This window comes from Symphalangus syndactylus, chromosome 4 (assembly GCF_028878055.3).
Source record: "Symphalangus syndactylus isolate Jambi chromosome 4, NHGRI_mSymSyn1-v2.1_pri, whole genome shotgun sequence".
NCBI lineage: Eukaryota > Metazoa > Chordata > Mammalia > Primates > Hylobatidae > Symphalangus > Symphalangus syndactylus.
The window spans coordinates 19,536,329-19,561,080 of record NC_072426.2 but is presented as its reverse complement, the minus strand read 5'-3'; the positions used below and the strand labels follow the sequence as shown (position 1 = coordinate 19,561,080).

The 24,752-nt window shown below is 38.1% G+C and overlaps 1 protein-coding gene across 4 annotated transcripts in view; it reads left to right on the top strand.

Annotated features, from left to right (window-relative positions):
- MEI4 (meiotic double-stranded break formation protein 4) overlaps positions 1-24,752 on the top strand; it is a 374,155-nt gene that overhangs the window by 309,235 nt on the left and 40,168 nt on the right. Inside the window, exon 7 of one of the 4 annotated variants that reach the window (XR_010120451.1) lies at positions 13,021-13,148. The exons of the other annotated variants lie outside the window; for them this stretch is intronic. The gene's annotated coding sequence lies outside the window, so the exon portion shown is untranslated. Of the gene's footprint in view, positions 1-13,020; positions 13,149-24,752 lie in introns of those variants that run through there. 4 annotated transcript variants of the gene reach the window in all.

The window sequence follows — 24,752 nt, the reverse complement described above, 5'->3', positions numbered from 1 at the left end:
TTCCCCTCCCATCCCCTCCCCTCGTCTCCCCTCCCCTCCTCTCCCCTCTCCTCCTCTCCCCTCCTCTCCTTTCCTCTTTTCTCCACTCCTCCCCTCTCCTCTCCGCTCCTCCCCTCTCTTCTCTCAATCTGTCCATTGCTCTTTCCATCTCAACTTTATTTTATTCCTCTATGTCTGCTTTATTCTTAGGCAAGCACCCTCTATGTAGTGAAAAAGTTGGCCATCAAGAATATAGAACTCAATTCTAAAAGCTAAGCAACCTTAATAAGAAAGAGAACTGCTTTCGATAGCCCTGGCAAAAGTGTCATGGGAAATGTTGGCTTGCATGGCTGGGCCACTTAATCATCTCCGAACCAATCAAGGAAGTCTTAAATTTGTGGTGTTCTGATTGGCCAAGGGTAGGGTGCATTACCCTATATGATGCTAGGAGAAGAGAGAATCAACTACTTTCAAACTTTGGGTCTATTTAGGCACAAGTAAGTAGTGGTATATGATAGCAGTGCTTCGGAAATTTTTATGTGTATTGATTCAAATTAATACGCATTTGTTAAAAATGCATTTTTTATTATACTTTAAGTTTTAGGGTACATGTGCACAACATGCAGGTTAGTTAAATATGTATACACGTGCCATGTTGGTGTGCTGCACCCATTAACTCGTCATTTAACATTAGGTATATCTCCTAATGCTATCCCTTCCCCCTTCGCCCACCCCACAACAGGCCCCAGTGTGTGATGTTCCCCTTCCTGTGTCCATGTGTTCTCATTGTTCAATTCCCACCTACGAGTGAGAACATGCAGTGTTTGTTTTTTTGTCCTTGTCATAGTTTGCTGAGAATGATGGTGTCCAGCTTCATCCATCTCCCTATAAAAGACATGAACTCATCGTTTTTTATGGCTGCATAGTATTCTGTGGTGTATATGTGCCACATTTTCTTAATCCAGTCTATCATTGATGGAAATTTGGGTTGGTTCCAAGTCTTTGCTATTGTGAATAGTGCCACAGTAAACATACATATGCATGTGTCTTTATAGCAGCATGATTTATAATCCTTTGGGTATATACCCAGTAATGGGATGGCTGGGTCAAATGGTATTTCTAGTTCTAGATCCCTGAGGAATCGCCACACTGACTTCCACAATTCTTGAACTAGTTTACAGTCCCACCAACAATGTAAAAGAGTTCCTACTTCTCCACATCCTGTCCAGCACCTGTTGTTCCCTGACTTTTTAATGATCACCATTCTAACTGGTGTGAGATGGTATCTCATTGTGGTTTTGATTTGCATTTCTCTGATGGCCAGTGATGATGAGCATTTTTTCATGTGTCTTTTGGCTGCATAAATGCCTTCTTTTGAGAAGTATCTGCTCATATCCTTTGCCCACTTTTTGATGGGGTTGTTTTTTTCTTGTAAATTTGTTTGAGTTCATTGTAGATTCTGGATATTAGCCCTTTGTCAGATGAGTAGGTTGCAAAAATTTTCTCCCATTCTGTAGGTTGCCTGTTCACTCTGATGGTAGTTTCTTTTGCTGTGCAGAAGCTCTTTAGTTCAATGAGATCCCAATTGTCAATTTTGGCTTTTGTTGCCATGCTTTTGGTGTTTTAGACATGAAGTCCTTGCCCATGCCTATGTCCTGAATGGTATTGCCTAGGTTTTCTTCTAGGGTTTTTATGGTTTTAGGTCTAACATTTAAGTCTTTAATCCATCTTGAATTAATTTTTGTATAAGGTGTAAGGAAAGGATCCAGTTTCAGCTTTCTACATATGGCTAGCCAGTTTTCCCAGCACCATTTATTAAATAGGGAATCCTTTCCCCATTGCTTGTTTTTGTCAGGTTTGTCAAAGATCAGATGGTTGTAGATATGCGGCATTATTTCTGAGGGCCCTGTTCTGTTCCATTGGTCTATATCTCTGTTTTGGTAACAGTACCATGCTGTTTTGGTTATTGTAGCCTTGTAGTATAGTTTGAAGTCAGGTAGCGTGATGCTTCCAACTTTGTTCTTTAGGCTTAGGATTGACTTGGCAATGTGGGCTCTTTTTTGGTTCCATATGAACTTTAAAGTAGATTTTTCCAATTCTGTGAAGAAAGTCATTGGTAGCTTGATGGGGATGGCATTGAATCTATGAATTACCTTGGGCAGTATGGCCATTTTCACGATATTGATTCTTCCTGCTCATGAGCATGGAATGGTTCTTCCATTTGTTTGTATCCTCTTTTATTTCATTGGGCAGTGGTTTGTAGTTCTCCTTGAAGAGGTCCTTCACATCCCTTGTAAGCTGGATTCCTACGTATTTTATTCTCTTTGAAGCAATTGTGAATGGGAGTTCACTCATGATTTGGCTGTTTGTCTGTTATTGGTGTATAAGAATGCTTGTGATTTCTGCACATTGATTTTGTATCCTGAGATTTTGCTGAAGTTGCCTATAAGCTTAAGGAGATTTTGGGCTGAGACAATGGGGTTTTCTTGATATACAATCATGTCATCTGCAAACAGGGACAATTTGACTTCCTCTTTTCCTAATTGAATACCCTTTATTTCCTTCTCCTGCCTGACTGCCCTGGCCAGAACTTCCAACACTATGTTGAATAGGAGTGGTGAGAGAGGGCATCCCTGTCTTGTGCCAGTTTTCAAAGGGAATGCTTCCAGTTTTTGCCCATTCAGTATGATATTGGCTGTGGGTTTGTCATAAATAGCTCCTATGATTTTGAGATACATCCCATCAATACCTAATTTATTGAGAGTTTTTAGCATGAAGGGCTGTTGAATTTTGTCAAAGGCCTTTTCTGCATCTATTGAGATAATCATATGGTTTTTGTCATTGGTTCTGTTTATATGCTGGATTATGTTTATTGATTTGCATATGTTGAACCAGCCTTGAATCCCAGGGATGAAGCCCACTTGATTATGGTGGATAAGCTTTTTGATGTGCTGCTGGATTTGGTTTGCCAGTATTTTATTGAGGATTTTTGCATCGATGTTCATCAGGGATATTGGTCTAAAATTCTCTTTTTTTGTTGTGTCTCTGCCCAGCTTTGGTATCAGGAAGATGCTGGCCTCATAAAATGAGTTAGGGAGGATTTCCTCTTTTTCTATTGATTGGAATAGCTTCAGAAAGAATGGTACCAGTTCCTCCTTGTACCTCTGGTAGAATTGGGCTGTGAATCCATCTGGTCCTGGACTTTTGTTGGTTGGTAAACTATTAATTACTGCCTCAATTTCAGAGCCTGTTACTGGTCTATTCAGAAATCCAACTTCTTCCTGGTTTAGTCTTGGGAGGGTGTATGTGTCGAGGAATTTATCCATTTCTTCTAGATTTTCTAGTTTATTTGCGTAGAGGTGTTGATAATATTCTCTGATTGTAGTTTGTATTTCTGTGGGATCGGTGGTGATATCCCCTTTATCATTTTTTGATGCATCTATTTGATTCTTCTCTCTTTTCTTCTTTATTAATCTTGCTAGTGGTCTATCAATTTTGTTGATCTTTTTAAAGAAGCAGCTCCTGGATTCATTGATTTTTTGAAGGGTTTTTTGTGTCCCTATTTCCTTCAGTTCTGCTCTGATCTTAGTTATTTCTTGCCTTATGCTAGCTTTTGAATGTGTTTGCTCTTGCTTCTCTAGTTCTTTTAATTGTGGTGTTAGGGTGTCAATTTTAGATCTTTCCTGCTTTCTCTTGTGGGCATTTAGTGCTATAAATTTCCCTCTACACACTGCTTTAAATGTGTCCCAGAGATTCTGGTGTGTTGTGTCTGTGTTCTCATTGGTTTCAAAGAACATCTTTATTTCTGCCTTCATTTCATTATGTACCCAGTAGTCATTTAGGAGCAGGTTGTTCAGTTTCCACATAGCTGAGCGGTTTTGAGTGAGTTTCTTAATCCTGAGTTCTAGTTTGATTGCACTGTGGTCTGAGAGACAGTTTGTTATAATTTCTGTTCTTTCACATTTGCTGAGGAGCACTTTACTTCCAACTATGTGGTCAATTTTGGAATAGGTGTGCTGTGGTGCTGAAAAGAATGTATATTCTGTTGATTTGGGGTGGAGAGTTCTGTAGATGTCTATTAGGTCCGCTTGGTGCAGAGTTGAGTTCAATTCCTGGATATCCTTGTTAACTTTCTGTCTCGTTGATCTGTCTAATGTTGACAGTGGGGTGTTAAAGTCTCTCATTATTATTGTGTGGGAGTCTACTCTCTTTGTAGGTCTCTAAGGACTTGCTTTCTGAATCTGGGTGCTCCTGTATTGGGTGCATATATATTTAGGACAGTTAGCTCTTCTTGTTGAATTGTTCCCTTTACCATTATGTAATGGCCTTCTTTGTCTCTTTTGATCTTTGTTGGTTTAAAGTCTGTTTTATCAGAGACTAGGATTGCAACCCCTGCCTTTTTTTGTTTTCCATTTGCTTGGTAGATCTTCCTCCATCCCCTTATTTTGAGCCTATGTGTGACTCTGCATTTGAGACGGGTTTCCTGAATACAGCACACTGATGGGTCTTGACTCTTTATCCAATTTGCCAGTCTGTGTCTTTTAATTGGAACATTTAGCCCATTTACATTTAAGGTTAATATTGTTGTGTGTGAATTTGATTCTGTCATTATGATGTTAGCTGGTTATTTTGCTTGTTAGTTGATGCAGTTTCTTCCTAGCCTCGATGGTCTTTACAATTTGGCATGGTTTTGCAGGGGCTGGTACCAGTTGTTCCTTTCCATGTTTAGTGCTTCCTTCAGGAGCTCTTTTAGGGCATGCCTGGTGGTGACAAAATCTCTCAGCATTTGCTTGTCTGTAAAGGATTTTATTTCTCCTTCACTTATGAAGCTTAGTTTGGCTGGATATGAAATTCTGGGTTGAAAATTCTTTTCTTGAAGAATGTTGAATATTGGCCCCCACTCTCTTCTGGCTTGTAGAGTTTCTGCTGAGAGATCAGCTGTTAGTCTGATGGGCTTCCCTTTGTGGGTAATCCGCCCTTTCTCTCTGGCTGCCCTTAACATTTTTTCCTTCATTTCAACTTTGGTGAATCTGACAATTATGTGTCTTGGAGTTGCTCTTCTCAAGGAGTATCTTTGTGGCATTCTCTGTATTTCCTGAATTTGAAGTTTGGCCTGCCTTGCTAGGTTGGGGAAGTTCTCTTGGATAATATCCTGCAGAGTGCCTTCCAACTTGGTTCCATTCTCCCTGTCACTTTCAGGTACACCAATCAGACATAGAGTTGGTCTTTTCACATAGTCCCATATTTCTTGGAGGCTTTGTTCGTTTCTTTTTATTCTTTATTCTCTAAGCTTCTCTTCTCACTTCATTTCATTCATTTGATCTTCCATCACTGATACCCTTTCTTTCAGTTGATCGAATTGGCTACTGAGGCTTGTGCATTCGTCATGTAGTTCTCGTGCCATGGTTTTCCGCTCCATCCGGTCCTTTAATGACTTTTCTGCATTGGTTAGTCTAGTTAGCCATTCGTCTAATTTTTTTTTCAAGGTTTTTAACTTCTTTGCCATGGGTTCGAGCTTCCTCCTTTAGCTCAGAGTAGTTTGATCATCTGAAGCCTTCTTCTCTCAACTTGTCAAAATCATTCTCTGTCCAGCTTTGTTTCACTGCTGGTGAGGAGTTGTGTTCCTTTGGAGGAGGAGAGGCGCTCTGATTTTTAGAGTTTCCAGTTTTTCTGCTCCGTTTTTTCCTCATCTTTGTGGTTTTATCTGCCTTTGGTCTTTGATGATGGTGACGTACAGATGGGGTTTTGGTGTGGATGTCCTTTCTGTTTGTTAGTTTTCCTTCTAACAGTGAGGACCCTCAGCTGCAGGTCTGTTGGAGTTTGCTGGAGGTCCACTCCAGACCCTGTTTGCTGGGGTATCAGCAGCGGAGGCTGCAGAACAGTGGATATTGGTGAACAGCAAATGTTGCTGCTTGATCATTCCTCTGGAAGTTTTGTCTCAGAGGAGTACCCGGCCGTGTGAGGTGTCAGTCTGCCCCTACTGGGGGGTGACTCCTATTTAGGGTACTTGGGGATCAGGGACCCACTTGAGGAGGCAGTCTGTCCGTTCTCCAGCTGTGTGCTGGGAGAACCACTACTCTCTTCAACGCTGTCAGACAGGGACATTTAAGTCTGCAGAGGATTCTGCTGCCTTTTGTTTGTCTATTCCCTGCCCCCAGCGTGGAGTTTACAAAGGCAGGCAGGCAGGCCTCCTTGAGCTGCGATGGACTCCACCCGGTTCGAACTTCCAGGACACTTTATTTACCTACTCAAGCCTCAGCAATGGCTAGCGCCCCTCCTCCAGCCTTGCTGCCACTTTGCAGTTTGATCTCTAGACTGCTGTGCTAGCAATGAGCGTGGCTCCGTGGGCGTAGGACCCTCCAAGCCAGGCACAGGATATAATCTCCTGGTGTGCCGTTTGCCAAGACCATTGGAAAAGCGCAGTATTAGGGTGGGAGTGACCTGATTTTCCAGTTGCTGTCTGTCACCCCTTTCTTTGACTAGGAAAGGGAATTTCCTGACCCCTTGCACTTCCCAGGTGAGGTGATGCCTCACCCTGCTTCGGCTCATGCCGGTTGCACTGCACCCACTGTTAAAAATATAAAATGCATTTTTAACAAATGCATATTAATTCAGTAAGTGAGGTGTGAGACCAGAAATTCTAAACTTCAAGAAACTCTCAGATGATTTTATGCTGCTGGTTTGGGAGGCATAGTTTGAAAACCATGGCTGGTTGGTAAAAGGATACGAGATAGCCAAAAGCAACAGAAGAGAGAGAAATTAAACCATCCAAATAGGTTTAGATGAATTTCATAATTATAACTTTAGACACATATACTTGATAAAAATTTAAATTTTGAATTAGAACCGAAGCAGCCCTTCATGATTCCACATATACCAAAGGAAATCTTAAAAAGAGTTACCTAAAGAATGAATAGCATGATTTAAATCTGGGTTTGCACAGAGGACTATGTTATTTATATAAATACAATAGATTATGAAATACCCTATGCTAAACTACATGATAAACTCTACTATGGTTGCAAATATATTTTCATGTTAAAAATATAGCTTTCATTTACATATATTTTTACATATTATTCAATAATATGTATACTATATAGCTCAATTTCTGCTGAAATAATTCAGCAGAAATTGTATACAAATACAGAAAAAAAATTTCTAGGTCACAGCTGGCTATCCTATTATTTTAAATCAAAGTTCATGAAAGTATTCTTGTACACAATAAAATGTAAATAGCCTACTACCAATGACTGAGAATTAGTAAGCAGAAGGGGTGCCAAGGTCTGGGTCTATGTATGTCAGAGAGGCACCCCTGTGACTATTTTGCCTACATTTTACATCTCCTGGGTTGCTTGCTAGTCAAATGAACCCAGTAAGTAGATGAGGACATGATCAGATACAATGAACTTTTTAGTCATTGTCAAAACGGCCAAAGAACTACAATAAAAAACAAAAAAAACCTATGTTGTAAGTGAAATCTTAAGTCCATGTTATTTTTTTCTGATTTCAAACTACCTGAAAACTCAACTAGTGTTGAAATGCAATTGTTACGGTCTACATTCAGTGTACTACCTTTATAAGAAAGAAATCACAAGTAAATGAGTGAATGTAAGCAATTTGTTTTTAGGAATATGTAGAATATGACCTATTAGGGACGAGGATAATTCAACCAATTCAATTAATATTTTGTCTGGATTATTAAACTGATTTGATGCTATATAAATAAACATATTTACATTTCAAGTACGTATTTTGATGTGAGAAATGAATGTATGAAAAAGTGGAGACATGCTTAAAGAAGCATTAATGTTCAGAAAACTTATAGGAAATAATGAACAATTACTTCCTCTGGAGAATGAACCTGGGTGGTGGAGGGCTAGTAGGAAGAATTTATGTTTTTGTGGGTGTTGTTTGCATCTTACTATTAGTGTACATTAATTTATTTGAAATTTTAATGAACTCTAGTACCTTGTCCATCAATTAATTTAATCAGTATTTTTAAGAGCTAACATTATGAAGAAGCAACTGTGCAGGAGGAAGAAGTGATGGTGAATGACGCTGACTTGAGCCCCGTCTCATGCAGTTTACAGCATACCTGGGCAAGCAGACATTAGACACATGTATATAAGTTCAATAGCTAGCACAAATGGGAAATATAAGTGTGGCCAGTGGGAGTTATTCTCAAGAGTAAAGTGACATATCTTAGTTTTCAAAAATCGAATTGTGTCTTATGTCATTTTCTTGTATACATTGCTCTAAATTCTTTTCTAAAATTATTTTTTGAAATTTTGCTGTGTTTACAGGAAAGCTTACTTACCTATAATGAGCATATTTATTGAACCTCATTTCTGTCTTCTCAAACTGGTTTATCCTAAAAATTGAATTTCCTTGAATAACCTTGAATCTGAATTACCATATACGAGCAATAATAAGTCACCTTCTAAGATACAACCCCTTAAGTGTTTCAGTCATTTTTACAGTCAGTTCAAGCCTCAGCACCAAAAATTTAATTGTATATGCAGCAAGCAGCCATTGTTACAATGTGCCTAAGAATGCTTACTGTGATGGTTTGTTTTAGGTGTGAACTTGACAGAATTAAGGAACACCTAAAAGCTTGGGAAAGTATTATTTTGGGGTGTGTCTTTAAGGTTGTTTCCAAAGATTAGCATGTGAGTCTAAGAGGACCAGGTGAGGAAGATTTGTCCTCAGTGTGGCTTCTTACTCTTACTTCTTTATTTAGTCACTTATCTTCTCAGCTGTAGAACTGGTAATATGTGCTCATAAGATGTACTGTAAAGGATTATTTGAAGATCCAGTGGGATCATATTATATAAAGCACTTTCTGGTATCTGACTTCAAATGACAGAAATTGTTACTATTGTACTAGCTTACAAGTGCAATGGGTGGGCACCATCCAATCTTCAGGGAGTTCAGAGAAAACAAAAACAGGAAAAGGCTAATGTGTCCATCCCTCTGCTGCAACTGTGTAACATTCTTCCTCTCCTGTTCTTGGATGAAAACTCCAGTTTCATGGCCTCTGGACTCCAGGACTTAAAGCAGCAGCCTCCTGAGTTCTCAGGCCTTTGGTCTCAGACTGAGATTTACATCATTCACTTCTCTGATTCTTAGACCTGGGAGCTTGGACTGAGCCATGCTACCAGCATCCCAGGGCCTTCAGCTTACAGATGGCCATCTCAAGATTTCTCAGTCTCCATAATGACATGAGCCAATTCCCCTAATAAATTCCCTGTCACCTATCTGTCTATCTGTCTATCTATCTACCCATCTATCTATCTTTCTGTCTATCTCCTATTGACTCTCTCTGGAGAATCCTAATACACTCTCTAATAATATCATATACTAGATTAACCATATGTTCTGTTCTGAAACACATTAAAATAAAGTACAAACATGGAGAAAGGGAATGGCCTAGGATAAGACATTCTTCAACATTAGTACCAACTCTGTCTCTTATTTACTCAGTTACTTATTTTCTCCACTGTAAAATTGGTAAATACGTGCTGATAATAAGTGCTGCAAAGGATTATTTGAAGATCCAGTGGGATAACATTATATAAAGCACCTTCTGGTGGCTGACTTCAAATGACAGAAACCACAACTATTGTGCTAGATTACATATGGCAATGGCTACCTGAAATCTTTTTTTCAATTCTCTTGTGCATTTGACACTCCTCATGTTTTTGATAGGTTTTATTAAATAACAAAAAGATAGGTGAATAAAATTACTTTCAAAAAATTACTACTACTGTTAGTCCCTACAGCCAATGGTACTGTAATTCATCATAGCCTAAAGTACAGACTCAGAAGAAGCCAGAGTAAACCCATGGTATTCCACCACCACAGTTCCAGTCATCCTTCATCTTGCTAGAATGTCAGCTTGTGTTAGTCTGTTTGCATAACCATAAAGAAATATCTGAGGCTGAGTAACTTATAAAGACAAGAGGATTATTTGGCTCATGGTTCTGCAGGGTGTACAAGAAGCATGGCACCAGCATCTGCTTCTGGTAAGGGCCTCAGGAAGCTATAAGTCATGGCAGAAGGGAAAGGGGGAGCAGGTGTGTCACATGGTGAGGCAGTGAGCAAGACAGGATGGGTGTTATGCTCTTTTAAACAACCAGCCCTCCTGTAAACTCAATAGTGAGAACTTACTCATTACCTCAAGGAAGGGAGCAAGCTATTCATGAAGGATCCACTTCCCACTAGGCCCCACCTCCAACACTGCGAATAAAATTTCGACATGAGATTTGGAGAAGACAAATATCTAAAGTGTATCACAGCTTGATTAAGAAATAGCACAAGACTGGAAGATCTGAGTTTTGGTTTTTATTTGTCCATAGCCTGCATAATCATGGGTAAGAACTTGACTGCCATAACTTCTGGCTTATCCATGTGTAAAACGTAATGGACTTATATAGGCATTAATAGCTACATGTTTTGGGGACTAAATTATGTTTTTCTTCTCCATATATACTCAATGCATTTCCTTTTGGTTCTGAATGTGTATATTATCTTATTGTTCTGAGAAAAACCTGCTAATTAGAAAGGATATTTCTTAGTATTGTTATTTTTTAGAGAAGGGTACATTATGTAAACAAGTTTGATGATACATATTTACTTTATAGGCCTCACATCATACTTACAACAGGTAGGGTTACATAAAAGTAGTATTATATATTATAATATCTTGTGCTGATGGCTCCCTAGTGACTACACTGATCTTATCTAGTGTAAGTTCGTGTAACCCTACAGTACTTATAGCAGAATGAATCAGTGTTTCCATGTGGCTACAGAATGTTTTTCAGGCTCATTTATAATATTTAGTAACAATAAAATGAATGCATTATTCATACAGATAGGCCTTTAAATGGACTTGGAGAATAATTTCTAAGAGTGGGGAATGAGGTGGGGAAAATTAGCTGCCCACCAAAAATTTATGACCTCCTTCAGTAGTTGGGAGTTTATTTTTAAGACATGACTGGCCAGTAATGGACTACACTTGCCCATCATTCTTGCATCTCAGTGGGGTCTCGTGACTAATTCGTATCTGTAAAACATGGGACAAATTTATATGGGTCACTTTTCTGCCAAAGTGGTTTGAAGTGGGAAAACTTTTATATTTTTTTTTCTCTCTTTACCCACTGACTCTCCACCCAGGGCAACTTGCTGTCTCTCTCCACCAGCTGAATAATCACCCAGGAAGATATGTGTTGGCAATGGCACAACCCTCATCATCCTGCTTCCCTAAATGACTATGAAGTAGAACCCTATACTTCAACAGCCAAGAGCATCTGCATAGGACTATACATCAGTGAAAAAATAAACATTCATTGTCTTAGGGTACTGAGTTTCAGTTTTTATTTGCCTGTAGCTTGTATAATCATGGACAAGAACTTGACTGCCCTAGCTTATTTGGGAGCTGGTTTGTTAAAACAGCAAGCATTACCCTACCTAACATAGAAGAGATACATCTGACTCAAGGAGCTAGGAAAGGAAGAGACTATTTCACAAATCAGAGAATAATCTAAGTGTGTAAAGAATATGGGAAACTTGAGCTTTGGCCTTAAAACAGTTAAATCAAGCTGGGTATGGTGGATCATGCCTGTAATTCCAACCATTTGGAAGGTTGATGTGGGAGGATTGCTTGAGCCCAGGAGTTCAAACCCAGCCTGGGCAACGTAGGGAGACCCTGTTTCTATGAAAAACGAAAAATTTAGCCTGATATTTTGGTGCATACCTGTGGTCCCAGCTACTGGGTAGGTTGAATCACTTGAGTGCAGGAGTTTGAGGCTGCAGTGAGCCATGATTGTGCCACTGCCCTCCAGACTGGGTGGCACCGCGAGACCTTGTCTTAAAAAGTAAATAAATAATAAAACATTATATATCAATTCATACAAGCAAACCCAAAATGAACCAGTTGTCTTGGGTATAAATTTTTAAAAATGAGAGTTACTAAGGAATTTCCCTATTTATTTCCTAAAGCTAAATATATTGATGTATATTAAGCATTAACTTCAAATATTGGTATTACCCTTAAAAATCATAGTGATAATTTGCTGCTAGCAAAATAATACTTTTTTTTCTTTTTACTGAAGAGAGAGAGAGAGAGAGAGAGTCTTGCTGTATTGCCCAGGCTGGTCTCAAATTGCTGGGTCCAAGCGATTGGCCCAAGTCAGCCTCCCAAAGTGCTAGGATTACAGGTGTGAGCCACCATGCTTGACCAGTAAAATAATGTTTACATGATCATATAATACATTTGTTCTTATAGCTATAAACCTAAAAAGTGCACTGGCTGTTAGTAGTATCATTTTCTAACATATCTAGAATTATGCTAAGAAAAGTTTAAGATAAATAACTATTTCACTTTCACTAAAAGGGAGTTAACATTTATTACCTGGTTTCAGAGGAACTACTATCTTTCAGTACAATACCTCTTATAAAGAATTATTTTCTATCACCAAATTATATTTATGCTGTTAACTTATATTTTATGGGGGAAATATTCTTCCCCCAGCACAGAAAGAATGTGGGATAGATTGATTCTTCAGAGGAAGACGGGTCTCATTAGTAGGTTCGTTAACCCCAAATGTTCAAAAAGCATGTGATACAGAGTAAGACAGCAAATATACAGTCACACAAGTTTCATGCGTGTGTGGCAGTTTGACCAAATTTTCTTTTCTTGATCTCTTTGTTTTGCCCCTCCACCATTTTCCCATACCGCTATTTGACAGGAATAAAAAAAAAAGATGTGTGTCAGTAAGTACATTTTGTTACTTTTTAAACATTGAGAAAGATCAGAAAAGAGACAGAATTTTTTTATCAGAATGCAGAAAAACAGTCTATGAAGGCTCTGAGATTTTTATCTTCTTTGTAAGCTAACAAGCCAGCCTGTCACGGTTTCACAAATGCCTGCAGAAAACACAAGATGCTTGGGTCAGGAGCAAAGAAGCTTATTAGACATTAACAGTAGCCACATTATCAGCATTTATCATTCTTCTTCCTCAATCCTAATTTCCACAGAGATATGAAGAGGATAAGACACCACTGGCACATACAATGGACTGCATTACAAGAGAGGAACCCTAAGCTTAGGGAACCTGAATCTTTTCTGATGAATGGCTAACATGCCCACCTTTTGCTGTGGAGGGTAGCACTGTCTCTATCTCCCAAGGCTATAAGCAAGCCTCTCTTGGTTCTGGACAAAGACACCATTTCTGTCTTCCAAGGATATTTACCACACAGACATCCTTGAAATGAAAATAGTTCAAAATAAAAGAGGACAAACAGGGTCTCACTCACAAGATGTGCAGAAATGCAAAAAGACACATGGAAGCGAAAATTATTTCTCTTTGTCTTTCTTTTGGTGTATGTGTTTGTATGTGCATATTTTATTATATATTATCAATTGTGCATGTATATATTTATATGTAACTATATATTTTAATATATTAGGTATATTTATAATTTATATTTAATATATTAATATATGCTTATATCCTATTTTATATTTATTATGTATTCATGTTCTATATTAAATATATATTTAAGGTAAATATTTGGTTGGTAAATAGCTAATTCATCCAACACAGAAGTAAGTACTCATTAATTCCTATTAAAAATAGTCTCACTGTGCCTTAGTTCCCTCACTTCTCATACTAAGACAATAAGAGTATTCACTAATTGAATTATTATGAAGTTTAAATGAGACAGTGCAGGTAAAGCACAACAAATTGTAGTTGGTTTACATGTCAGTCCAAAACATGTTAGTACATTATTCTATTATTATGCTAATGTTTATATTTTATTATGTAAACTACTTATTTTACTAGATAATTATTAATAGTTCATTTATAATTACTATCACACATGTCTACTTAGATAGATACATATAAATTGCCTTGTTACATATAAAATACTTTTTGCATTACAAATATATTATACCTACAATTCAATTCACCTTCTAAAGAACTTAACTAGAATGCTCTTTTTCAGAATGTAGAAAGGTCTGTTTATTTTATTACTATTAACTGAAGTAAACTAAAGTTGAAGTGTGGAATCAAGTTAAAACAAAAGAAAGATACTAGCATGGGATAATAATTCCCTCCTACTCTGCTGATAGAATACTTTTAATAAACTGAGATCCACCAAGGTATAGAAAAAGAAACAGATGCACGATATGGAAAAGAAATGAAAAGAAAGGACTTTTATTAAAAGCAGTATCATTTTTCCCTCAAAGAGTATTCATATAGAGCCTGTTCAAAGGGAGTAAAATCCATTTCCCTGCAAGAGAATACATCAGAGGATGGATCCCTTTTTATACATACTTGCATTTACCAAGAATTTCCATTCTCATAGGAGGACTAAGTCCTGCTGCCAAACATATGCTGCTATAAGTGGCATTTTGCCAGTTTCTCAGTGGCTTTGATCATCTTTCGTTTCTCAAGGAATGAAAACTTAGTGGGAAAGGGAAGCTCAGGTAATAGTGAAATGGCACTATTAGTACTATGTGTATAGGGTTGGGGTTGTGGGTGGGAGTAATTTACACATGGAGACAGCAGGACAGTAAAGCCTATAGAATTTATTCTTTCTTTAAAAATTGACATGGGTTTTCCTGGGCAAGACAGCCAAATAGGAACAGCTCCTATCTGCAGCTCCCAGCAAGACCAATGCAGAAATCGGGTGATTTCTTCATTTCCAACTGAGGTACCTGGTCCATCTCACTGGGACTGGTTAGACAGTGGGTGCAGCCCACAGAGGGCAAGCAGAAGCAGGGTGGGGCTTCACCTCACCTGAGAAGCACAAGGGGTCAGGGAACTCCCTCCCCTAGCCAAAGGAAGCCATGAGGGACCATGCCATGAGGGACGGTGCAATCCAGCCCAGATACTACACTTTTCCCGTGGCCTTTGCAACCCACAGACCAGGAGATTCCCTCAGGTACCTACACCACAAGGGCCCTGGGTTTCAAGCACAAAACTGGGCAGCCATTTGGGCAGACACTGAGCTAGCTGCAGGATTATTTTTTCGAACCCCAGTGACACCTGGAACACTATCGAGATAGAACTGTTCACTCCCCCTGGAAAGGGCGCTAAAGCCAGGGAGCTAAGTGGTCTTGTTCAGTGGATCCCACCCCCATGGAGCCCAACAAGCTAAGATCCATTGGCTTGAAATTCTCGCTACCAGCACAGCTGTCTGAAGTTGACCTGGGATGCTTGAGCTTGGTGAGGGGAGAGATGTCCACCATTACTGAGACTTGAGTGGGCATTTTTCCCCTCACAGTGTAAACAAAGCTGCCGGAAAGTTCAGACTGGGTGGAGCTCACTGCAGCACCACAAAGCCACTGTAGCCAGACTGCCTCTCTAGATTCCTCCTCTCTGGGCAGGGAATCTTTGAAAGAAAGGCAGCAGCCCCAGTCAGGGGCTTATAGATAAAACTGCCATCTCCCTGGGACAGAGCACCTGGGTGAAGGGGCAGCTGTGGGTGCAACTTCAGTAGACTTAAAACGTTTCTGCCTGCCAGCTCTGAAGAGAGCAGCAGATCTCCCAGCACAGCACTTGAGCTCTGCTAAAGGACAGACTGCCTCCTCAGGTGGGTCCCTGACCCCCATACCTCCTGACTGGGAGACACCGCCCAGCAGGGGTCAACAGACACCTCATACAGGAGAGCTCCAGATGGTATCTGGCAGCTGCCCCTCTAGGACAAAGTTTCCAGAGGAAGGAGCAGGCAGCAATCTTTGTTGTTCTGCAGTCTCTGCTGGTAATACCAAGGCAAACAGGGTCTGGAGTGGACCCCCAGCAAACTCCAGCAGACCTGAAGAAGAGAGGCCTGACAGAAGGAAAACTGAAAAACAAAAAAGCAATAGTATCAACATCAACAAAAAGGATGTCCACAGAGAAACCCCATCTGAAGGTCACCAACATCAAAGACCAAAGGTAGATAAATCCATGAAGATGAAGAAAAACCAGTGCAAAAATGCTGAAAATTCCAAAAAACAGAATGCCTCTTCTCCTCTCAAGGATCACAACTCCTCACCAGCAAGGGAACAAAACTAGACAGAGAATGAGTTTGATGTACTGACAGAAGTAGGCTTCAGCAGGTGGGTAATAATAAACTTCTCTGAGCGAAAGGAGCACGTTCTAACCCAATGCAAGGAAGCTAAGAACTTTGAAAAAAGGTTAGAGGAATTGCTAACTAGACCCAATGCAAGGAAGCTAAGAACCTTGAAAAAAGGTTAGAGGAATTGCTAACTATAATAACCATTTTAGAGAAGAACATAAATGACCCGATGGAGCTGAAATATGCAGCACAAGAACTTCGTGAAGCATACACAAGTATCAATAGCCAAACTCATGAAGTGGAAGAAAGGATATCAGAAATTGAAGATCAACTTAATGAAATAAAGCGTGAAGACAAGATTAGAGAAAAAAGAATGAAAAGGAACAAACAAAGCGTCCAAGAAATATCAAACTATGTGAAAAGACCAAACCTACATTTGATTGGTGTACCTGAAAGTCACGGGGAGAATGGAACGAAGTTGGAAAACACACTTCAGGATATTATGCAGGAGAACGTCCCCAAACTATCAAGACAGGCCAACATTTAAATTCAAGAAATACGGAGAACACCATAAGGGTACTCCTCGAGAAGAGCAACCCTAAGACACACATAATCATCAGATTCACCAAGGTTAAAATGAAGGAAAAAATGCTAAGGGCAGCCAGAGAGAAAGGTGGGGTTATCCACAAAGGGAAGCCCATCAGACTAACAGCAGATCTCTCGGCGGAAATTCTACAAACCAGAAGAGGGTAGGGATGAATATTCAACATTCTTAAAGAAAAGAATTTTCAGTCCAGAATTTCATATCCAGCTGAACTAAGCTTCATAATTGAAGGAAAAATATGATCCTTTACAAACAAGCAAATGCTGAGGGATTTGGTCAACACCAAGCCTGCCTTAGAAGAGCTCCCGAAGGAAGGACTAATATGGAAAGGAAAAACTGGTACCAGCCACTGCAAAAACAAAACAAAACAAAATGTAAAGACCATTGAAACATTGTGAAATGGTTCTCTTTTCGCCACACCTTCAGCAACACGTATTGTGTCTTGTCTTTTTGATGGTAGCCATTCTAACAGTTGTGAGATGATAATTTATTGAGATTTTGATGTGAATTTTTCTGATGATTAGTGATTAGCGCATTTTCATAGACCTATTGGCCATTTTTATGCCTTCTTTGTGAAATGTCTACTCATGTCATTTGCCCATTTTTTAATCAGGTTATTGTTATTAATTATTATTATTCATTGCTATTAAGCTGTATGAGGTTTTTATATATTTTGGATATTAACCCCTTATCAGATATATAGCTCACAAATATTTTCTTCCAATCCATAGGCTGCTTTTTAATTTTGTTAACTGTTTTCATTGCTGTGCAGAAGCTCCTTAGTTTGATGTAGTCTCAATTGTTTATTTTGCTTTTGTTGCCAAGATTTAGTTGCGACATTCAAAAACTAATTCCTAAGTACAATTTCCAGGAGCTTTTCCCGTATTTTCTTCCTGGGGTTTTGTGGTATTAGGTTTTACATTTAGGTTTTTAATCCATTTTGAGTTGAATTTGTGTGTGGTGTAAAATAAGTGTATTTATTTGTTCTTTTGCATGTGGATATCTAGCTTTCTTAACACCATCTATTGAAGAAACTATTCTTTCCTCATTGTGTGTTGTTGGCATGCTTGTCAAAAATTAGTTGATCGTATATATTTGGGCTTGTTTCTGGATTCTTTTTAATGACTTTTAGAGTACACATCACAGATTTACTAGTGCATTTTTCTATTACCTTTCAGAAGTATTATTTTTGTTGGAAGGAAGTCCTGTGTCTCCCAATTGTTCTACTAACTCATCATTTAAATATATAAAACCTTTTGTAGAATGACACTTATTTGTACAATTGAACACATTGAAATATGCAGAAAAATACAGTTAACTGTTCACTCCCATGTTTAATTCATGGCTTAGTCTAAATGGCTCAAGAAAATGATTACTGTTTCATGATACAGGAAAAAGAAAATCCTGTAACAGATATTACCTGTTGGGATTATAGTGTACATCCACATTATTTGAGTCCTTGTAATATGTCATCAGTAGAAAAAAAAACTGTTAGAGGGTACCAAAGGAATGCTGGAAGCAAAGAGTGAGTCTCCCCACCCCCACCCCACCAATTCCTATTCAAAATGCCCACATGAAGCAGCTGGAGATAATATTAAAAATGGCATATCCCAGCCAGGTGTGGTGGCTCACGCCTGTAATCCCAGCACTTTGGGAGGCTGAGGGTGGTGGATCACGAGGTCAAGAGATTGAGACCATCCTGGCCAACATGGTAAAACCCCACCTCTACTAAAAATACAAAAATTAGCTGGGCACAGTGGTGCGTGACTTTAGTCCCAGCTAATTGGGAGGCTGAGGCAGGAGAATCACTTGAACCCGGGAGGCGAAGGTTGCAGTGAGCCCAGATTGCACCACTGTACTCCAGCCTGGCAACAGAGCGAGACTCCATCTCAAAAAAAAAAAAAAAAAAAGGCATATTCCTATACATAATATAAATTGAAGCAGTGATAAGTTGTCTGTATGGTAATTTATTTTAACATTGTTACTTTGTTGTATAGAAGTAAGGAAATTCCTGACTCATATAATAAGCTGTTTTTTTTTCCTGGTCAAGAGAATTTATTCTGAGTTATGTACTTATTGAAACATATTACCTGTTAGTGATCTTGACAAAAAAGAACATGCAGATCCCAACTACCTTTCTCTAACCAGTGGAGGTTACCAATATTTACTAAAAGAAACTACAGCAAGTAGTTATCATAGCCTTGATGCATATGTGTTATTTGATGCCCAAAAGTGTCATGAAATGGCAAGTTCTTTTAATAAATATCAGTAATTACCACTGATTACAGGTAAGTAGGTTTGGGTCACATGTCCCTTTCATCAAGATCACTAACAGATGATGTTTCAATGCAGATATGCAAGTTTATTAAGAAGGGGCTCAGTTACTTAGGTGGCCCAGAGGACTTAAGGAAAATGGTTATAGTCTATAGGACTCATATAATCATATAAAAAGGAGATAATTTATATGACCCAGCAAAGTTTTGGTAATTTTTTCAAATTCATCCCATTTTGCAAAAATATGTTCAAAAAATAAAAATAATTCATCTGAGTTTGAAATTTTCCTTTTGCGAAAGTATAAAATCCAGACATATAAGAAAATGGCGTTTACTGTATATCATTTACTAACATCTGAAAGAAATTATTCTGTATCAAGAGATTAATGATTTCCAGTCTTTCTAATACAACTTTAATTGTGTGAAAAGAAATCAACTAAGTTAACAAGGGTTAAGAAATGTTTAAGAGAAATTTGGAATCATAGATCTTTCTGTTAGTAAAGTTGAAAATAATGATTACTCATATAGCCGATAATAAAAAGTTATGCTTTTTTTAAACAGCAACAAAAGTATCAGAAAGTATCAAAGAGAACGCAATTTTTAAAAAGCAAATGTAATGCCTCCCCACTTCATAGTATTTAATTTTGTTTCATATCTATTAAGGGATTACCTCAGCTAACCTCAAACAACCTAGATATTAGGGTAGGTATAAACTATGAGAACACTCCATTGCAAAATCTCAGTGGCTTAAAAAATAGTTTTTAAGCTTTCCCACTTATAAAGTTTACTGTAGAGGTTGGGCTTTCCAGGGTGCTTAACTCAATGTGATGGCTCAGCATTTCAGGCAGTTTCAAATTCTAGAGTTTCCAATAACAACATGTGACCTTCACTCTCATTCTTAGGGGTAAGAGCTGAATGGGAGAGTCATGAGGGGATTTTCTCTGCCTCCAGTGGGAAGTAATACTGACTGCTTCAGCTCACATTTTATTGGCCAGAATGTCACATATCACATGTTCCCTTCTCACTGCAAAAAGATGGGAAAGTATGGGGGCTCAGGGGACAGATTAAATGTATGGTAAGCATTACTGTCTTTGATCAGTCATATTATTAAACATTTTTTTAAAACTAGCTCCGATAAAGAGCTTTAAGTTTTTAATATTCTCTTTCCCAAATTTCCCAGATTTCACATGCAAAAATTTCTATAAGGTAGGATAAGATTTTGATTATATGGATTTTTTAAATTTGGTGGAGAAATAGAAACAAAAGAGCTTAATCAGACTTACTGATTTAGGCTCACAAATGTTGTGTTCTAGTCCTTGCTGCCCTCCTCCTTATTAGCTAATTATTCCTCCTGGGTGAGAGAAAACACAAGCATTTCCTTCTAGACCCCCAGAGAAGTAGCAATCTCTCTCTCTCTCCTCTTTCCCTCTTCCCCTCTCTCCCTCTCTCCTTCTTTTCCCCCTCTCTCATCTTTATCTCCTTTCTCTCTTCCTTTATTCCTCTGTACTCCCTGTTTTTCTTCCTTTCTCTCCCTCCCCCCCACTCACCACTCTCCCTGCTGTCTTCTCAACTCAAGACTCCATCTTCTCTTAAAAATAACCCATGAAGTGATTTTTTTTCATTCCATTGCTCCTGATTTAAAATTTGCTGCTGCCTCTTATTTGGGAAATATAAAAAAAAGAACTCTCAAATTGAAGCGAACATTTTTTACTTTATATTATTAGAAATTCCAGTTGTTTTAGATTTCTCTGTGTTTTATATTCACAGGTCACTGATCTCACAAGAAACACAACTGGTTGAAACCAAATGAGAAAAATGTAACAACGTTTTATAATAATGATAATAACAAGATAGCCACAGCCCAGTATGAAAGCATGAAACTATTATATAAAAGTACCTCTGGCATTTTCTGTTTGCTTTCATTTCTAGGGTACAAAATTATCCTTTTAATATCCTGGCACACGAACCTGATTTTGATGTATAATCCATAATTCTGAGAGACTTAATAGTGAAGTAGCAATATTCTCTAAAACAAAATCTGTTTAATGCTAATAAAGTTGTATTTACTTTTGCTGTGACTAGGAATCAACTCAAGATATAAATGTCTTTTTTTCATTAACTATTATAGGTTGATAAATTTTTGTACTTTAATTATGATATTGAAGGGGTATATTATACCCCTGATAGATTTTCAAGTACTATATGAAAAGTTCTTTTCTACTATCTATAGATCAGTCTCTATAGTAGATTGACTAGGAACCCAAAAAGTAAATTCACCAGAAATATGTGAACATGACCTTACTGAGGAAAAGGTCTTTGAAGATGTAATTAAATTCAAGTTCTCCAGATGAGATCATCCTGGATTAGAGTAGGCCCTATATCCAATGGCAAGTGTCTTCATAAGAAGAAGAGTGGGTGTGGAGACTAGCACGGAGGAAAACGGCATGAAAAGAGCCTTTCTGTAGGGAGTTGGGTTTTGCTGCCACAAGACAAGAAATGATTGAAGCCTCCGGAAGTTAGAGGAAGCAAGGTACAGTTCTCCTCTGGAGTCTTTGGAGGGAGTGGAGCCCTGCCAACACATTGATTTCCGACTTCTGGCTTCCAGTACTAAGTTAGAGAATAAATTTTTGTTGTTTTAACCCATGAAGTTTATGGTAATTTGTTATGACAATTCTAGGAAAGTAATAGAGCATCTTAATAGTTCTGTACTCCAGGACAAATCTTTGAAGCTGGGTGTGTAAGAAAAGCTGTCCTGTGTTAGAATCACACATTTTGAGAGTCTTGCTCAGAGTGTAGAAATTAAGTAACACAAGCTCCTAGCTTACCTGCTAGATGATTTTTAAATGTCTTTCATTTATTTTTTTAATTAAAAGTGATGATATTTTAAAAAAATCTCAAACAAGAATCCTTTCATCCTCCTTATTGACCAAATGAGTTCTCTTTGGAAAAACAAATCTTTTTAAAAAAAGGTTCTTTCTCAACAATGGTTCCAAAATGAATGTGATTTATAATTTATAAATGAGAAGATTCAAAAATCCAGCATTGGGCATGGACGTGTGCCAAAACAAACAAACAAACAAAAACAGAGTATTGCCAGTAATCACTCTTTCCTCATGATTTGAGGCCCACATGATGGCATGTGATGGGAAATTAAACAAGAAAATTCTGGCCAGGCGTGGTGGCTCACACCTGTAATCCCAGCACTTTGGGAGGCTGAGGCGGGAGGATCAGCTGAGGTCAGGAGTTCGAGACCAGCCTGGCCAACATGGTAAAACCCTGTCTCTACTAAAAATACAAAAATTAGCTGGGCGTGGTGGTGTGTGCCTATAATCTTAGCTACTGGGGAGGCTGAGGTGAGGGAATCACTTGAACCCGGGAGGCAGAGGTCGCAGTGAGCTGAGATTGTGCCACTGCACTCCAGCCTGGGCGACAAGAGCAAAACTCTGTCTCAAAAAAAAAAAAAAAAAACAAAAATAAAACAAGAAAATTATTCACATGTTGGAAATATCATTACATTTTTAAAACATGTTAAAAATATGAGAAGGGATACGCTATGAACTTCAAGTTCCTTTCCCACTTTTTGGAAAAAAAAAAAAAAAAAAGCAACAACAAAAATAGAACCCATACTTAAACGGTTAAGAAAATTGAGAGTCCATGTTTCCAAACTCAGATCAGCTAAGTAGAATGGATTATCAGTGCAGCCTGCGTTCCTCATACCGTGATTGTTAGCTCCGCTGCAATTTCCTGAAACCCCTGTGGTGGCCCCTAGGGCTCAAATGTACAGAGCAGCCACCTCCCAAATTTCAGAATGAGGCCAACCGGTATCATTTGCGAGGGCCAAAGTAATCAAAATGAGAGGTCACAGACCTTATATTTACCTATTTTGAATATATATTTATATTAGTAAACTTAATTTCAATTCTCCTCCCATTAGTTTCTCTTCAGCACAGGACTCTGAACTGGAAGGAGCTCCAGTTGGTTAGTGTGGAAGCTTCATTGGGTCCAGACTTGCCAATATCAGCAGATCTTCCTGCAGTCCTTTTCCGCTCTTCTGAGAATTGGAGCCCGCAAAAGCCTGTCCCAGTTTCCACTTCTGTCCTTAGATTGCTAATCTAACTTTCTGGAAGTGGGTCTTACTGACTTTTTTTGTATCTTGCTTTTTCTCTGCATTCTAATAGTCACTAATATCATATGGATCCAGTTTGTCCTCCGTCCATCATATTTTGGGGTCCGTGAGAATTTCTTATGATCTTGTTTTAGAGGAGATGTTTTCTGCGGGCTTTTTGCTTGCTTATTTGTTTACCTATATAGTTGCTCTATCAATTTTGGAAGAGGAGAAGTCAGAAAGATTAAAAGACTCCACTCAGAATTCTTGTTTATCTGAGTCTCCTTGTTCAACTCATCTGTAAAATATGGGTAATAATAGTATCCATTTTATAGGATTAAGAAAGGAATAAAAAATCCTATTTTATAGGACTAAGAAAGGAATAAAATAACACGAGACATATACTGGCCCAAAATTAGAGCTTGAAATACTTAGCTCTTATTTGTAGCCATTAGATTCAAGCTCTCTCAGAACTTTCTAGATTCCTGTTTATCATGAAGTTTCAAAGAAGCCTTTTTTATGTGTTTTCAGAACACATAGCATATAAGCAGCAGCAAACTAACAGGTGGTAGGAGGTGCCATTACTTACAACTACAATTATATCAGAAAGGTTCTTGACAGCCTGCTATTTGCGAGAACATACAACTAAAAAGCAATAAAGAACTATATTACTCCCCGGTACAATAATAAACCCATATTTTTCACATAGAGAGTATAGTATTGTTAGCTAATAGCTTAAAAAACATTTAAAGTATTTTAAAATAAAACATCAGAAGTTAACTCCATTAAAAGTTTCAAAAGAAAAAATAACTTACCTATAAAACATTTTATTATAAACAGTTACCTTTCATCCTTTCTTAGATTAAATAAATGGCTATATTTAACATAATATATAATGGTTAATATATATATAAACCACTTATTTAAATACATATATTAATTTAAAAGCTACAAAAGAAAAGCCAATTAAAATTGTTATTCAACGTTATAGTGAAAGACAAATCATGTACCATTAGTTATGTAAGACATCTATCCCACAATAGTGCAGAAAATTCATTGTAATGTATGATGTAATATATGATGTTTATTATTCATCTATTCTATCAGCATTATTTTTGGGGAGTGTAAAGCCCATATTGAGTTTCAGCTATGTGCAAAATCGAAGGGTTTGGTGGTAGGACAAAATTATCCCCAAATGAAGAAACTGATACCAAGAGATTCGGTAAAGTCAAACTTGAAAATCTATTTTCATTCCACTCTAAAATATATTGGCACTTTAAGGTTCTCTCAGTGGGATATTGGGGCTGTTTGTCTTTGGCTTTTTTTTAAATTTCCCCAGAGAATAAATGACAGAAGGGTAGAGGCTGGAAGCTGAGTCCTGGTTATGACTGGAGAAAGAACACTGGAGGCTTGTATGACACATTAAAATAATCAGTAAAATCTACCTAATACCCAGCTGTCTGTAAATATAGGTAGTTTTCAACAATGAAAGTAGCATGTGACCCAATGTCCCCATCTGTACATAGTGACAGGGTTACTTCATAGCAAGGTCTTAAGACTCTCACCACAACATGGGTGTTTAGTGAATTCTTATCATTTTACATTGCCTCGGCATCTATTTTGAATACAAGTTTAAGTTTCTCATACTAGAAGCAAGGTTCAGTCACCCTTAACACAGCTTTCAGTTCTTCACCACACCCCAGTGGCTCAAGCTGAT